Below are 18,933 nucleotides of genomic sequence, written 5' to 3'. Positions count from 1 at the left end.
TTGGTGATTTTTAAATTAAATATTTATTTAAAATGATGGATTGATTATCTATTATTTCAATGAACAAGTCGATCTATCTTACTCTAATTAAATATTTTTATAGTAACTTTAATTTTGATAGTTCAAACTGTTTTATTTTATCTGAAAGATTATTGAGTTTGACTATAGTTTTTTTTATCAGATTTTGGGCATTCAATGAAATGATGATAAATATTTCAATAGTACTTATTATAGTCTTTCAGGTTTATATTATCATGCCTATATTAGAACTATTTCTGAGGATGATAGTTTAGGTCGAATCGCTAAATCTAATGCACATTTATTACCACTTGAAATAGAGTCATTCATTATATTTTTTACATTTAATTTTTTATCTAGAAGAGATCACAAAGATAAAGTATTACACCTAGATATTTATCTTCTCAAAATGATTCTTTCGGATGATAGCATTAATTTGCCATATTTAATGATATATTATATGAATGAATGTTTTCAACCAAAACCCTATTTACCTTATGAAGCTATTGTGATTGTTATCTTCGAGGACTTTGATATCTCCATCACTGATAAAGTTATTAAGCTCAGATCCACTGACACCTACAACCGCTCATCTCTGAGACGTATGGGACATATATCTACTGATGGAGTATAGAGGCATATAGCTGAGGTATATGAAGAAGACAGTGATAGTGAAGGAGCAAGTCAGCCTATCGATAGAGACCAGTCTAGATATCCTACTCAACCTATATAACCTACATAGTTTGATCAACAATCTTCTGCTCTAATAGATGCACACAGCACGAATTGATATATGGGCTGATAGTCTGGAGGCATCCATGACAAGATAACTAGATGAGAGATTTGCACGATATGATGAGTTCGTACGATAATTTTATCATTAATTTTCTTCGTTACCACAAGACCTTGCAACAAACGATTAGGCTCCCACTTCTAGTTGCAGTATATGAAGCTCCACCCGATGATGTATTATTTTTTTATTTATTTTAGAGTACAATAATTTGATCTATTGTAAGCATTTTTTTTTTTTTTTGGTGCTCAGCTAGTTGTCAAATGAAATCATGTATTTTGACTAGATTTATCTTGAACTTAAAATTTTTTATAAACTATCGTGTTTCAATTAACACCATTGTTCTCGTACACCTATATATTATTTTTATGACATTCCACATGTACATTATTCTTGTGCACTTGTATAGGAATAGCCATATGGGATCACACTATCTTAATTGCATTCATGAATTTATGCGCCAGCACTTAGCAAATAGCTCCTTTAACTTAAGTAATACCATTTCCATGTCAGGTATTAATTTTCATTATCAGACTGTTGCTCCTACAATATTTGGTTGCCTCCATCCAAATAAGTGCTAGCACTTGAACTACTTGCCATCTCATTTTTTTATACCTATTCCTCAAAAATAGAGAACATCTCTGGCTATTTATTTTCTGTATCATCCAAAGCACCAGATAATGTCTTACTTGAGCTACCTAATTCAAGATCTCTACCATCCCAACCATGTGATGTGAACTTATTTTTATCCACTATATCAACAGATAACTCCAAATCCTTTTCAACTCACAGACCTTAGCATATGTTCACTCCACATTTCCAGTTGTGCTCCTAAAACTTGGAAACCCAACATCCAAAATTACAAAAATAGATTAAAAAATTTAAAAAATAAAAAATCTGATCCACTGCCATAGAATTGTGGTTGATCAGCTCATAGGTTGACCGCATTATACTGAGACCGACGATTAAGCCCAATCGATCCGACTGAACGACCGTTGTTCCAAAATGGTCAACTGTTGTTCCAAAATGGTTGATGGACTAGACTCCTGAGGCACTCGACCGCCTGAAATATAGATAGACAATCGAGCCCAATTGATCCGATCAATTGATTGTCATTATAAAATAATTCGATCGATCGGATCCTGAGATGGTTGACTATCGTAAATCGAGACCAGCGGTCGAACCTAATCGATTCAGTCGGTCGGTCGCTATTGTCCCATTCCAATCAAATCGATCGTGGCACAATTCTTGTTGATTGGGATTTATTTTTTATTTTTTATTTTTTGGTTGGTTTTCCAAGAAGCAACCAAGTTTGGGAATGTATTACCATCTTCTAAATTTTAGTAGCAGTGAGTTTAATTTCTTCTCAACCCTTCAAGCATACAATGTAGCTAATCAGGAACAAGCACTGCTCATGTATTCCACGAGTTTGCAGGAACAAGCAAGAGAAAACCCATCATGTATTCATTGCTGCTAGGTTTTTTGAGTTGATACATCATGCTGGCCTATATGATTTGTGGAACTAAGCCAAGTTGCTAAATTGGATTGGGCGCATGGTCGCCGACTTTGGCCTAGATATCAATTTGTATTGGTCTTGGGCAATCTTAGTTCAAATAGATCATTGTTTTTTTGATATTAAACATAGGCAATTTGTATTGGCTTTTACCATCTTAATTGATGCCTCATTTATTTCACTGAAGAATGCTACACATTGCATGAGAAATTAGATTGATCTTAGATTTATCACATAAACATTCTACCAGTTTTAGAAGCAATAGAATAATGACCAACACATCATGAATTTAGACAATAATGTACAACTTTATTGAAAGAAAGTTTCAAGTGCATGTGATACACAATTATAATAAAATAAAAAAAAATCATGTCCCACATGACAGCTGTCTCTTCTTTCATATAGATTGCTTCCAATGATCTATAGGTTTAGCTTCATTCGACCCCTCATGCTCCTCGATATGTTACTCTATCTGCGTGACAGCCTCCTATATAACTCCGTCACCTATATGGCTTCTTGTATGATATGAAACTCGTTGATGACTCGTATCATCCGCCGCATACTCAAAATATACAATAATCTCCTTAACAGACTGGAACTGATTCATGTTGTCATACATGTATGCAGCTGATGACATATATGGAGTAAATCTAAGAAACTCTGGAATCGAGAATGGAGAGACGATATGTCATCGGCTACCTCATCTGTACAACATAAGAGAAGATGCTCTCGATGATGATAGATATGGAAAAGGTGAAGGAGTATTGTTTGATGTGTCGCAACCAATCCATGAAGATACGATTATGCTCATTGACAGAATGGAGGACTGAAGTGTATGTCTTCTAGATGATATATCTGGATGTGGATATAGTCTGGAGGAGCAAGATCATGAATCCTCGCCAGACTATCACTCTATCACTCTGACTCAGATCAGTATGTAATGAGTAGTGCAAAAAATAATAATAAATATAAAAAAAAATAAGAAAATAAAATTAAACTCTTACCACATAGTCAAACATTGCCCCAGTATGATAAATAAATCGACACGTGATGTGATGATAGCACTGCATGTGAGGGTAATAAAAGTCCATGGTACCATTAGTCGGTACACTATCCATAATTTGATCTCCTCAACTCTCTCATAGCTCAATAAAATGTTGATGAGTGGTGCTCCAGTCATGATCCACTCATCCTCTAAGATCAATCTGATGCAGCCTAGAAATCATATCACAATCGAGTGGAATAGATTGTCGGATCCTAAATCAGTGCATGACTCTATTGGCATGGTGCCATTGTACGATACGAAAATATAAAAGTGGCATCTAACTTCGCCATATATTTTGTCCATTAAAGCAATAATTTGGTAGCTCTGTAAGAATTTCAAGAGTATACGACTGCCATATCACCTTTTAATGAATGTGATGAAATGTAAGTATTTAAAATAAATTTATTACAAACATAATTATAATATAAATAAATCAATTATAATTATACCTGCTTAACTTTCAGACAATCAAAATAGTATCAATATGTCATCAGAACATAAGTGGCAACTTATGTCATCAAGAAAGCATCTCTTTGCCTGCGTATACAAAAGGATGAGTTACATATGATTCAAACTTGATTAGAGAAAATGACTATTCAATTTTCTTTACTTACCTCATGGCTAATAGACCCCATGACAATGCATCTCCATCAACCAAATCCATAATAGGATTTATGACAAACTGACCTGATCTATGGGGAGCTATAAATGAAAATCTATCCCATGTCCATATCTAGAATAAAATCAAGGATCCCGCAATATCATGTGTATTTTTGCTACTGGTCCTACAAAGTTCTCTGTACAACTAAGCTAGACTCGCACTACTCCAACTATAGTGTCTCACGGACTCAAAATCCTCCAGTAATGACAAAAACATAATATGCATCATGTTATTTGATTTATCCGCAAATAGATACCCTTCCATAAGCTGCAAAATATATGCTCTACCATAACACTATATGGTTATGTCATCTGCATTAAGAGATAACTCACTGGATTACTCTTCTAGCCACACTATACTCCCTTGAGTTTACCTGGGGTGGGATAACACCTAACAACTCTAAGCAAATTTACTGCCAATCATAGCATGTACTACATATGACTGAAAGATCATCAACTGATAAATCCAACTAGATGCTAACATCCTTCAATGTAATAGCGTACTCTCCATATGACATGTGAAATATATGAATCTTTGGACGCCATTGCTCTGCGAATGTAGTAATCAAGTATCAATCTAGTTGGATGAAATGAATGCGGCTTAGGCTATAAAATTTGACATGCCATAGATATGATACTACACATATATTGAGCGGTATTGATTAATGCAAGGCTAGTTCCCTACATCGATAAGTAAGAAAGCTAGACTCCTGCCAATACAAAAAAAAAAAATCAATACGTAAATATTAAATCAATGTAAATAACTTATTAATATGACATTAATAATATAGATATATACCTGACCATCACAAAGGATGGATGGATCTTCTATTTATCCTCTTACATATTTGGTGAAATATAAGAGGATGAATAGAAATGATTCTCTCTTTTGTCTAGGATAGGAGGAACGAAAGAGAATATGAATGATATTTATATAATATTTTTATTAAACTATTATTTAATAAAAAAATATTATTATTATGAATTTATAATATTTATTTATACTAAAGAAGTAAACAATGTATAAACTTATAATTTTTATAATTTATAATTTTAAAAATATAAATATTTATTTTTATATGATTTGATTTAATAAATAATTTTTTAAATTAATTATTAATAAATTAATTATATATAGTAATTATATAAATAACTAATTAATTTATCATTTAATTTAAATAGTCAATTAATATTATATAAATAGTTAATTAAAAATAGTAAATATAAATGGAGAAATAGAAGATAATTCTAATTATTTAATTATAGCTATAAAAATTATATACTAAAATTAAAATAATTAATAATAAAATCTAATAGTATATGATTAATAATATATGTAAAATAAAAATGTTATAATTTTATATAAGAGATAATTTTGTAAATATAGAAATTCATCTCTTGATATTCAAGAACACAAATTGATAGGTCATGGTGGATGGGCAATCCATTCTTCCTATAATTTTTTGAATCGAATGATGGATAGAAACCATCCATCATTTCAACTTCATCTATCTATCTTCTGATGATCCCAACCAAATACAGGATTAATATTGCACTTCATCTATCTATCTTCTAATGATCCCAACCAAACACATGATTAATGTTGGATGGTAGGTCCTTGAAGTAGTATTTTCCTAAGTTTTATTTTATAGTGCTGCTAGTGCGAATTAGTCATTTAAACTTGGTTCAATGCTAGTCTATCCACTCCAAGTCCTATTATGTGAACAAAAATAGAATCAATGGCTTGGCCATGGAATCTAGACTCAACTCAACTCAACTAAACCTTAATCCCAAATTAGTTGAAGTTGGTTACATGAATTCTTTTCCTCAATTCCACTCTATTTCGAGCCAAATCCTTTATTACTACTTAATTCTATATGATTTTTAGTCTACTCTATCATGCTTTCCTTCTACATATATCAAATCACTCTTTTATATTAATACATTCCTTTTTCTATGTTGTACATGCCCAAATTATCTAAGTCATCCTTCTCATAATTTATCTTTGGTGCTATCTCTACCTTTTCATGAATGATTTTATTTTTTATTTTATCTTTTTTTGTATTACCATACGTCTATTTCAAGGTTCTCACTTTATGCCTATATTCCATATGTACACTGTATATTTTCAAGCCAAACCAAGTGAAATATTGGTCTTAAAAGGATCAAGATCAACTACTTGATGGCACTTGGCACATGTAGTAACATCTGCTCAAATTTATTGGGAATGACACATGGCATGATCGGTATAAATGTTTAGTTTTGGCCAAGAATTTTATATTCAAATCTTCAAATCTACAATGGATGAGGACTTTTTGCGATCTAAGCAGCTTGAGCTCAGCTCAAAATAAACTTGAAGATGTCTTGGCTCTAATGTAATTGAATTGAGCTTTTGCACTTACACCTAATTTATAGGCTTGAAATTAATTTCAAGCCAAGCCAAAAATAAATCTAATTTGATCAGGCTCAATTGAAATTATTTTTGTTATATGATATAAATAGATATATAGTCAACCTTTTTGATAGTTTAATCATTTTTTCATAAAACCGTGTTTCGTGGAATTGCTTGAAACAATTGTGCATTAGTTCCATCCTTGACCAAACTTGATATCAACTCGAGCTAGTTTCAACTCAAGTTAAGGTTGTCAAGCTGATTGAAATAGCTCATGTTTTGCTTGGTTCAAAATTAAGCTCAATTAGATTCAAATAAATAATATATGAATTAGTTCATATCAAATGCTGAAAAATAATTTCAAGCCAAGCTTGGTGAGATGCATGCTTGATCAAACTCGAAATCCCTTGTACCCTTGATAAGAACTACATGAGTTTGACCATCATAATCTACGTACTTTTGACCCGATGGATGGTGTCCAGAATTTAATCAGAGCCATCATGTTTGTTTGTATTAGTATTGGGCTGTTGCTGCTACAATATTTGAAAATATTCGAAAATACTAAGAAAATATCAAATATTTCTTGAGTGAAGAAAGTAGGCTTTACCTTGCTATACTTGGGAAACCTACTGAAGGAAAGGGATGCAGTCTCTCCCTTGACCAAGGGAGAGGACACGGTAGAGAAAAAAAATATCTTTTGCTCTAGCATTGGTGGAATTATTAGAAATAAGTGAGGTGACCCTACTCTTTCTTAGTCCAAGTGGGAATATATTTACTTTATAGAATCACAAAGAAATTATTACAAAAATATCATTTGATTTGTCTTTTTTTTTTTTTTGATAAAAGCAGAGGGTTTATACAAGTCTTGTGAGATACAATCAAAAAGATCAGAAAATAACAAATCACGAAGGCCCTAATATAGACCCCTTCTGAGTCCACAAAACCTCTCCAAAATGCTCTGCAATGTGGGAGGTAACCTAATCAGCAGCACCGTTCACTTCTCGATAGATGAGCCTAATGATTAGAGTAGTAACTCTCCAACAACCTGGAGATGTCCCAAAAGAGTGGATGGGTAGCACCCACCTTGTGCCCCTGAATCCAGTCCACCATCATAACAGAATTTCCCTCAATGACCATCATTGAGTGAAAAATGGGACGACAAACATCACATTAGAAGGCATGAATGATGCAATCATCGATCATCTCTGAATTCTACCTAAACATCAACAACCTTACCTTGGACAAGTTTCTCCCCAGAAATAAGGGCTTGAACCAACAAAATTGAGAGATAGTTGGAGAGGTGGTGACAAAACCCTATTATTTCATTATAAAAACTAATAAAAGAAAAGGATAGATTGCTTTGTGAAAGAATCTTTGGAAATCTAATAAGTTGATTGAGACAATAGCTAGGTTGAGTACTCTCCTTGCGTGCCACGTAGACTATAATGCGTAATAATCATCTCCCCTCCACTTCATAAAAAACTCTGTCCTAGACTGATAGCTCTGGGCCTCCTTAATCTACACCACAGTCACTCGATTTACACACTTGTTGCATTGGCCTATATCCTTATTGTATCAACTTGCACCCTTGGTATATCAGTTCCTTCTACTATTGCTAGACTGTAGAGATGAAATATAACTTGTTGAAAGAATGACCTCCACTACCCACCACTAGAGATCTTCATGTTGTTTGGCTTCTGGTCTTCTCTGCTAGTTTCTGCCTCAAGCATATAGCGCTTTCTCACTCCCCCCTTCCTCTCCAAGAATTTGGATGCCCCAGACTCCCCCCGAATGCCCTATCGCCAAGCTCATCAAATGTGCTGCCAAGTCTCTCAACCTCTCACTCTATTATACTTACATTACTACCTCCCATCCGCCCCCTCAACCTACTGCCGGTACGACACTCTATATTTTAGATATGTACTACGAGGACTTGTGTGGATGTGTATTTAATTCGATATTTGTATTCATTGAGAAGATCTTGAGTACTTATATATGACCAAAGAATCCAAATAATATTTTTCAGCTAGTCTTTTTGGATGCAGTCTTGAATTGTTATAAATGATATCAGAGTCGATACGACTCATAACTTATGTGGACTAAGGATTACTATAATACATATTTATTGGACTGGCTATAGGTTGATTGGCAGTGTTTATAAATGAATGCACAAATTTAGACTCTTAGCCTAACTAGGATGTCGGGGCTTAAATAGGGAAAGTATAGGAGGACCTATATAGACATGAATTTAGTTTCACAGGTTATTCGTTGGAAAGATTTGGATACTTATACAATATCAAAAAATTAAATAATATCTTTCGACTATTTTTTTTTTTGAGTCAGATTCTGGATTGTTACACGTACATAAAAAAATATATGTTAAAATAAGATAAAAGCAGATTTGATTTCCATAATATTACATATTACATTCGCATTATTGATGATTCACATGCAATATTAAAAATATAATTTTCGACCCATATGCATATAACTAACAACTGGCAACAGTGAAATTTCTCTCGAGAAAATTATTATATGCCACTTGGCATAATACATATATAAAATGTATGACCCACACATGCATAATCGATGGCTTGTAAACTAAAATATCTCAGTTATATGACCATTGCTTAGCCCCAGAGAAAATAATAAAGAAGGTCACTCATATATGACTATAACTAGCTTATAATCCCATGCCATGCAAGAGATGCGACTTTTTTTAAAAAAATATTTTATTTTATTGATTTATTAATATCTATTTTATATATATTTCAAAAATAATTAAAATAATAAAAATATATTTTATACATAATATGGATTATAAGCTTTTTTCAAAAAAATTTTGAGGTCCTCCAATCTGGTTTCTTTTCCAAACCTTCAATTTTTTTTATAGACAGCATGTGTTATTTCTAATTTAATTTTTTTTAATATTTTTACATATCATTATTGAAAAGTTGAACAAATACTCGAATCAACTTATTTATGTTGAACTCATTCAGATTCACATCTATTATTATTACTTTTCTTTTTATTTATTTTTTTTAAAAATATATCTACAATAGTCAATATATTTTTGCTTAGTCACCGTATATGCAATAATTTTTTTATATGAAATTAGTCCAAATTTTTTAAAAAATTATTATTCATATTCCATGAACATGAAAATAAAACTGGTAATGCGCTATGATGTTTATCATATTAACATATTAATCTTAATTATTATTATGAAATATCATAATATACCTATCCATAGTCCTACCAAATTTGATAAGTTCAAAATCTTTTGTAATTCAATGTTAATATTTTTCGATTCTAATTCCTAACCTATTAATGATATTAGATGCTAATAAGTAGCAGTAAATGCTAATGCTTTGTCAAAGCCATGTATACATATATGCTCCCTTAATACATACTTGCGTCCCATCCCATCAGCAACCATCTCACCAAGCCTTTAGACATAAGGCCCTAACCCATTAAACGGGCCATGTTTGTGACAAAGTAAGAAACTATTCATTTGATATCTCACTTGTTTATCAAAGCTTGCTATTTATGCATTCCCTTAGATGAATAAATTTGTACCAAACTTAGCACTTCCTTTTCTTCTAAAGTCCAGCAATTGTTATCCTGATATTCTTCTGCTCTTCATGCGCTCGGGAATAAAGATGGTCAATTGCTTTGGCTGGCAAATGCTCCCATGCCTAGAATAAAATCGTTCGTCGATAATGCTTGAGTTGGCAAAGCTCCTCCTAACTGGACTCTCCACTATCGACCTGACCATGCGTTGATGATAGACCACTGACTGTGAGAACTCCACCACTGCAACCGACTTCCTCCACCAAATCCTCCACACCCCCCCATCCCCGGCTACATGGTGCCCACACATTGCCCACGCCTCCTATCCCAAGGTCATTTCCATAAATTAATTCATCAAATAAAATCCTCCACATCGCCACAATCCGTACAAAAACCCATATGCTGGAGAAAAACCCCAACCAGAACCTAAGAAACCCCTCCGATCTCCATGCTCTCCTTCCTTCCTCGCCCTCCTCCACCTCCTCCTCTCTCCCCCCCATCAATGGCCTCCCCCCGCCCTCGACCTCCTCACCGTCTTTGCCGACCACCCGAGACCCCCCCTCCACACCTCTGCTCTCAACCTCCTCGGCCCTCTGCCACTCTCACCATTACAACCGCACAAAAATCCGTATGCTCGAAAAAAACCCAAATTGGAACCTAAGAAACCCCTTTGATCTCTATGCTTTCCTTCGCCACGGGTCTCTGAAAATGAGAAGAAACATCTTTCCTTTGTTTTCATTGATTTTTTCAATGTTTTCCCCCGATTTTGCCTCTATATTATACATGGGTGGGTGGCTTGGAAGCAGCCGAATACGTAAGCTTAGACTAAGGCTCCCTCCCTCACCTTCACGCCTCCCTCAATTCCAACATGATTAATAAACAAATAATTTATATTTATGTTTCATATAGATTACATATATGTTTAGATAATTTATCTTTAATTTTGTTAAATTATGTATAAGTTTGTCTAGAAAAATGCATAAATTTACTATTGAAATTAATGAATGATTGAGACCTCAATTCAGCAAATATTAATCCAACAAAAAATATTCCAAACCTTCCCTTCATAGTTATACCACCTACCACCCTTGGGATTTTAGAAATTTAGGTTGGGCTTGTTCTCTAGTTAGGTTGGTTTAGGATTGACTTAAAACCCAACTTCAACCGGAACTAACCCAACCTAAACCAACCCAGTCAACTAAACCAGATTTTAACCTAATAAATAAATAAATAAATAAATAATTTATATTTTGTTTCATATGAATTAATTATATGCCGTATAATTATATTTTTTTATTTTGTTAAATTGTGTATAAATGTGTCTAGGAGAATATATGAATGTACTAATGAAATTTATGTATGATCAAGACCTCAACAAATATAAATCTAACAAAAATATCCTAAACTTTTCCACTTGGCACAATTCAACTTAATCTAACTAACCTAACCTAACTCAGCTAACCAACCCAACCTAGATTTAGTTTAAGATGGGGTGAATTGGGTTGGGTTGGGATGGAGAAATTTCAACTCAGAATTGGGTTGAGTTGGGTTAGGATTGAGGGGTTGAGAGGTTAAGTTTGATTAGAACTTTTCCTCAACCTAGCAAGACCCACACAACCCTAATTAGATCTTGGTAGTTGCTTTCCACAATTGAATGATCAAACCCTTGTTTGTAACAATGATCAAAGAATCTCTCTTAGTCCATGCTTCTGTTGCGAGCAAGTGGTGTTGGTTCCATAATGGGCAGCCTTGATGGAGTAGCCGTGATGATGATTGGGCACCCTATGGGGTTGCATCCAAACACTCTGGCTCTCATTGGGGCGGAGTTGTATCTTTCGCATAAAAGGAGGATTCACTTTCGTTCACATGAGTGCACCATTGGATCATCAACTTCTTACTGATATTTATGCTGATAGATGAATGACAAAATAGAGTTGATCATGGACTAGGCTTAGCACAAAAAATATCAAATTTTAAATAGGCTTGACTCAAAATTCGACTAAAAATGAATATAGTTTAAGTCCGAGGTCCGGCCATGATTAGTTCTATGATAAAGTTCAAAGTGCTTTGAGGTCTATGTGGTGGATGATCCAATAGTGGATTCATATGAAGGAAGGTGAATCCTTTTGTGCACAAGATACAAATCACTCCTGCTCTAGTTAACCTATTAGAGATCTGGAACGATCTGTTAGTGGTATCCATTTTATTCATTTTAGCTGCCATACATATAGGTTGGCTTGGTGATCCATGATATTCATTGGCCGTGGCCCAAACCCTTCTAATCGGAAGGGGACTTATAACCAAAAATCCATTAAAATTGTATAATTCATGGCCTTCCATAACCATCAAATAAAATAGCCAAAAAACTTACTTGGGTCAGGTTGAACCAAGCATGTTTAGTCCTAGCTTGACCCTTTTTCATATTTGGGTCATAAGTTTGGACTTGAACTCAACCCATTAGTTGATTCAAGTTGGGTAGGGTCCACAAAAATGATCTTAAACTTAGTAGGTCTTTGAGCTGGATTAGGGTCAAGCATAGTTCAAATCCAAACTGAAATGTTCGATGTCAGATCAGCTTTGTAATTATAGTCAAGTATCTAGTTATTCTTTTATAATTAAATATAATAATTGATGATTTAATATAAAATCACTAAAGAATTTAAAAAAACTAAAAAGAACCAACTCAAACTTGAATTTTCATTCAAGTAATTTTAATTCCATCTTAGTAATTGATCATTCTAAGTTTTACAAACTACAATTAATAATTTTATTTTCATTTTAAAAATAAAATATATTTTTCATTTGTACCATTATTTCTTGAAATGCATTTTTGAAAATAAAAACTTTATTATCGTTGTTGTTACAATGCAAATGGTGCAACTCCAACTAAGAATATTACCATGATGAAATTAAATTTTTGAATGAAAATTCAAATTTAAATTAGCTCTTTTTAGTTTTTATTTTAGTTTTTTGTGAGTTTATATTTAATCATCAATTATTATATTTAATTATAAAAGAATAGCAAGATAATTTTTTGAAATTGCAAAGCTGACCTGACTTTGAACATTTTGAGTTGGGTTTGAGTCACACTTGACCCCAATTTGACATAATTGACCTACTGGATTGTAGATTCTTTCTATAAACCCTACTCGACTTGACTGGATCGGCTAATGTGACGAGTCCATGTTTAAAATCATGACCTAAATATTCAAAAGGGTTGATTCAAGGTTAAGCATTCCAAATTTGATTTGACACAGATGAGTTTTTTGGCTACTTTTTTGGCAATTATGGAAGGCTAGGAATTATACAAATTTTGATGGATTTTAGGTTATTGGTCCACTTCTTGTTAGAAGGGCTTGGCCCCGGCCTATGAATATCATCACTCACCAAAGCAACCTACACGCATGGCAACAACAATGAATAAGATGGATGCCACTAATAGATCCTTCTTGACCTCTAATAGGTTAATGGGAGTTACAGAGTTTGGATGTGACTCGGGGTGCAAATGAGCTCAGTTCATGCTCGACTCTCGAGTGGTTCACTCAATTCAGTGCGGTTCATATCGGTTTGCCCTTTAACCCAACAACATTGGATCCATCCTACCTCAATTCAGTATAATTGGGTGGTTCAATTTGGTTCAGCCAGTTTTTAGAAACATTGCTACCACCATATACTTATCCCTTCTTCTTGGCAGAGAAGGGCCCAAAATGGGGCTTTTCTTGTGAAGGTTGAGAGCAAGGGAGAGGTAGATGGTGGCAGAGATTGGAAGACTAGCAATCAGTGTTGGAGATGAAGCATGAGAGAGATGAAGAGGGGATTGATAGTAAGAGAGATGAAAATTGAGTAAGATCATGACCAATGTGTTAGGGTCGAGGGGTCAACCACATGATGTTAGAAGTGGTGATGGAGGTCAACTAAAAAGGGAGAAGATAGGAGGAGTTAGGGGTGCAAATGGGTCAGATCCGACTGGATCTTGAGTAATCCCGATTTGATTTGATTCCCAAATCAAGTTTTAATGTTGGATCCAGACCCAACCCAATAAAAGATCGGAATGAGATCGGTTGGTTCTATAGTCAAAATTTTTTGACCCAACAGATAATTCGGATTGAATTGGGTCTATGTATATCCCGACCCTAACTCAAAAAATTCGAGTTTGGATTGGATTTGGGTCAGGTCTAGGTTATATACATAATTTGTGCAAAAATTTTATGATAACTATCCAAGTCTTTAGTGGAACAATAAATCGGTCAAAAACCCACCATACCATTTTTTAATAATCAACTAGGTTTTCAATAGTAGCACCTTCAAATAGATGAGACCCTTCATCATGCAAATGATCAATGAATGCCATACTATCCATGAGATGCACTTCTTTCTTCAAAAAGACAATCTTGAAAATTTTTAATCTCCGAGTGCAATAGTTTCAAACATAGAGAAAGTCTTTGTACACTATGTGTGGTGCAATAAAATTGATATGGAGTGCATCGTCCAATCACTTTAAAGTACATAGCCATCGTTTTTCAATGCGCATTTAATAGCGCATTTAATGCATGCAGTTTACTTTTTCATTTAAAATTTTAAATGATAAAATACCCCTCTTCTTCTGAAAAAATTATGACACCCTGTAATCATATTATGATATCTCACGGTCAAATTATGACTTCATGCATACATGATATCATAATTTTTCTTTAGAAGTCATAAAAAAAGAAGAACATTTTCATCATTAAAAATTTATAAAATTTTTTAATGATGAAAATGCCCTCCCTTCCTTATGACATTCTGTATGCAAAAATCATATTAGACTACAAGATGTCATAATATGGCTACAGAATATCATAATTTTTTCAAAAGAAGAGAAATATTTTCACCATTTAAAATTTCAATCGAAAAAGCAGATCTGCAGATATTGAATGAGCATTGGAAAGTGGAGGCTACATGGTCCAATCAAGTGGGTTGGTAATTTTTCTATACCACGTGCGGTGTATAAAGAATTACTCTTCAAACATATAATGGAGAAAGACAGTATTAGAGTTACTATGTTTCATGAGTTTCTTTGGGTTTTGAATCATAGGAGAACATTAAGACAAGGTGCAAGACCTTTTCACCATGCTCATGATCACCTATTGAGTTAGCATGACATTTATAGAGCCATTCATTCTTTTGTTGCCCCCAAACTTTTTCCCAATTAATATGGGTTCAAATATAAAAAAAACAACTGTAAGTAGAGAAAACCTCCTGGAAGGATTGAGCAAATTTTACATCCAACAGTCAGTCTGGCATCAACCTTCTAGAACATGTGGATTGGTTTCGTTATGCCATCGTGCAAGCCAAGATTTTTTTGGTCAAACCAGACTAGCCACTCTTCTAGCCTATGGGCTCGTATATCGAATTTGGGTAAAGTCGGATTATAGAGTAGAATATCCAAAATTGATCTAGAAATGAAATAGGTTGGGTCGGATCTGAATTCAATAAATCTAAACTTCATCTAGAAAAATGAAAACGATCAATCCGATCCAAGCCCATAAGTCCTTTAAAGTAGTTTGGATCAAATCTAAATGGCCAGGTCAGATCACGTCACAATTTAGTTTGATCCATTGGCAACCCTAAAGGAGCTAAGTAGGGGTAAGGGCATGAGTTAGGAGAGCAAGGTGTAAAGGGAGTACCTTTTTAATATAAATCATTTAATAACATAAATATATTTAATAAAGCATAGCAAATTATCATTGTCAATTAGCTTAGTGGTTGAGAGTTTTTGTTAGACATGGAACAAGAGTTGGAATCCAGAGCATATTTTATTAGTTTTTTAATATCCAGAAGGGTCATGTGTACCGATAACTTTCTATATACCATCATTAAAATTATAAAAAATATTTTTCACTATTTGGAAGAACTATATTATCAATTACTTTCCATATATTGTTAAACATTTTTGACCATGCTAAAAGCTTATTTTACCGATGACTTTTTGGATACCATCAATAATATTATATATCCAGTTATAGCTTTGACGTACTCCAAAAGCCTACCAAAAAGGTGCTTTTTTCTTTTTGGTAAAAAAAAGTGCTCTTTTTTTTCGGTAAAGAAAAAAAAAATGCTCTTTATTGACAACTTATATAGGGCTATGACAAAATCGTTCCTAAAAATTTTTTTATTATAGTAGATATTATATTCAATGTTACAATCGGAAGTGCTGCGATTTTCTCTACTATACCTCGGTGAACTTTGGAGTTCATAGTCGAGCTAGACTATGGGTTGTATTCATGCATAGTTCTTTTCCATTCTGATTAATGGCACCCTGACAGACTTCTCCTACTCTATCATTGGCTTTTATCAAGATTGTATTCTATCCCTCATTTATTCATTATTTGTATTGATGCCCTCTCTCACATCTTGCTGGCGACGACCTTGGGGCGGGCTATAGACCTTTATGTGTCGACTCCAAGGATTCGACTGATCTTATACTTTCTCTTTGTAGATGATTGTTTTTCGATGAGCCGACTGTCTATTCAGAATGTAGCTATCTTTAAGAGGATTTTGGAGTACTATGCAACCTCAGGATAGAAGGTGAATCTTTTCAAGCTAGCAGTATACTTCGAACTGAAGACCGAAGCTCAATATAGGTGTGCGATCAAAGAGATGTTGGGCGTTATGGAGCAATTGGGGCCTTGCGCTACTTGAAGGTCCCCATCACCAAGCAAAAACTTCGAAGGACTGAGTGCTTAGATATGGAGGCATTGATGCAAGAGCATGTAAAGGGCTGGTAAGCTAGAGCTTTGTCCATGATGACCAAAGTAACTTTGGTTAGGTTGATCCAAAATTCTATCCCTACATATTTGTTATCCAACACCATTGTGCCGAGAACACCTCTCCTAAAGTTTAAGCAGCTTTTCAAAAATTTTCTATAGGTCGCATCATGGAAATGATAGGGTGCATCTCCTAACCTAGGATATTGCTTGTCGACCAATCAGTGAGAGAGGGACTTGGCGTACAATCCTTGATGGTTTGGCATAGGGGTGGCAATTGGGTCGGATATCAGTCGAGTCAATGCAGGTTGGATCAGAAAATTGTCAACCCAAATCCGACCTGTTTATTAAACAGATCAAAAATTTAAATCTGAATCCAACCTATTTATTAAACAAGTAATCCGATCCACTTAACCTATTTATTAAATAGATTAAATTAAATTAAATAGATTAAACAAGTTAAATGGGTTAAATAGGTCAAAAATAGATTAAGCAAATTTTAAATAAGTTAAACTATTCTTAAACAGATTAAATAGGTTAAACAGATTATCTGACTCAATCCGATCTGAATATTCAAAAGATTAAATAAATCAGATATTTGAAATTCAAATCTGACCCAAATATTAAACGGGTTCAACAAATCGACCTGTTTATAACCCAAACCCATTTAGCCTAAATCCTAACTTGTTTATGACAGATCGAACATAGGTCAGATTGGTGTGTCGGATCATATTTTGCTGGCCCTAATCTATGAACTCTAAGCAATAGCATGACTCCTCCTAGAGAGTGCTCCTTACAGAGTTCAATCTATGTCTTTGTCCTTCCTCTTCAGTCGTCAAAATCTTTGATGGATTGCATCATTTTGTCTCAAAAACAATCACCTGAACTTCTGTTTATAAGATCACAACATTCTAAGACCAAGTATAGCACAACAGAAGGATCCTTGCAACTTCTGATCGGATGAAGAAAATTGAAGTCTATACCATGCTTGGTGATCCAAGGAAATACATTTGACCAGTCAAACAACATCTGCTCATAAAAATAACAGAAATGTTAAGAAGATGATCATCCATAGTTGAGCACAAGGATTGATGGTTTCTCAATTCATATTTCTCTTTGGGCCAATCAGTTCCATCTCATACCGCTTGTCCATTTGGTAAGATGCTATAAGAAAGCAATGTAGAAAGGGCAAAGTCATCATCTCTTCTGCTTTCTCCATAGCTTCTTCAAGGAAACCTATGGCAAAGTATACATAACAAGGGTCGACCTACTCACGAGACAGATGGTAGAATAAAAATCTTAATTTTCAGCACTTATTCTCAGAACTCTGTGGTTGAATATCTTCCTCTTCAACAGCAACAAAGATTACAACATGTATTCTTATAAGTAATCACCTATATGTTTCTAGCCATGCTCGATCCTCCTATAAATTATCTAAAACTCCAAGATACCAAGCTTGCTTATGAAAGAAGGATAAAGAGAAAGCACCATGAGAATTCAATTTCTGTCAGGCTAATCAAAATATGCCTTTTTATGTATTCTCTGTGTTCAAAATGTCCAATATTGACTCATATTGACTGGATTCTGGTGCTCATTGCAAACATAATTTTGGCTCTAAGATTCTTCAGTTATTTCAATCACACAACCAAAATCTAGAAACATATTGTATTAGACGTCTTTACAAACACTGATTTTAGCTTCAAATTACCTTTTCTAAATCAAAGGCTAAAGAAATCTTAATGGAAGTTACAAAGTCAACACAAAGCATGATATTAAGATCAAATCAATAATACATCATGAATACCGAATGTATAGCCATGCCAAGCAGAATAAATCAATATAGTTTATATGCAAAATCTAATGTAGCAAGCATGCCCAATTGAAGGAATGGATCTCAGAAGAATGAATTTAAAGACACATGATGAAAAAGCCTTGAAAAGGTCCATGGGGAACACTTATAGGTAAAAGGATGTCCCCAAATATTACCCACAATATTCAGAATATGCTATTAAAATATCTCTATTTCTCGTATATTAAAAAAGCATACATCTTACAAAGTTTTCCTTAAGAAATTGATAATGATTTCACTCAACATTATCCAAATGGTGGTCTCTGACTGAAACTTCAAACTTCAATATTTTTATTTCTATTTTTGTGATTAGCCTACTCATCATACTTCTGTATTAAAACTTCAAG

This window comes from Elaeis guineensis, chromosome 11, assembly GCF_000442705.2.
Source record: "Elaeis guineensis isolate ETL-2024a chromosome 11, EG11, whole genome shotgun sequence".
In the NCBI taxonomy this organism is placed as follows: domain Eukaryota; kingdom Viridiplantae; phylum Streptophyta; class Magnoliopsida; order Arecales; family Arecaceae; genus Elaeis; species Elaeis guineensis.
This window is presented reverse-complemented; position numbering follows the sequence as displayed.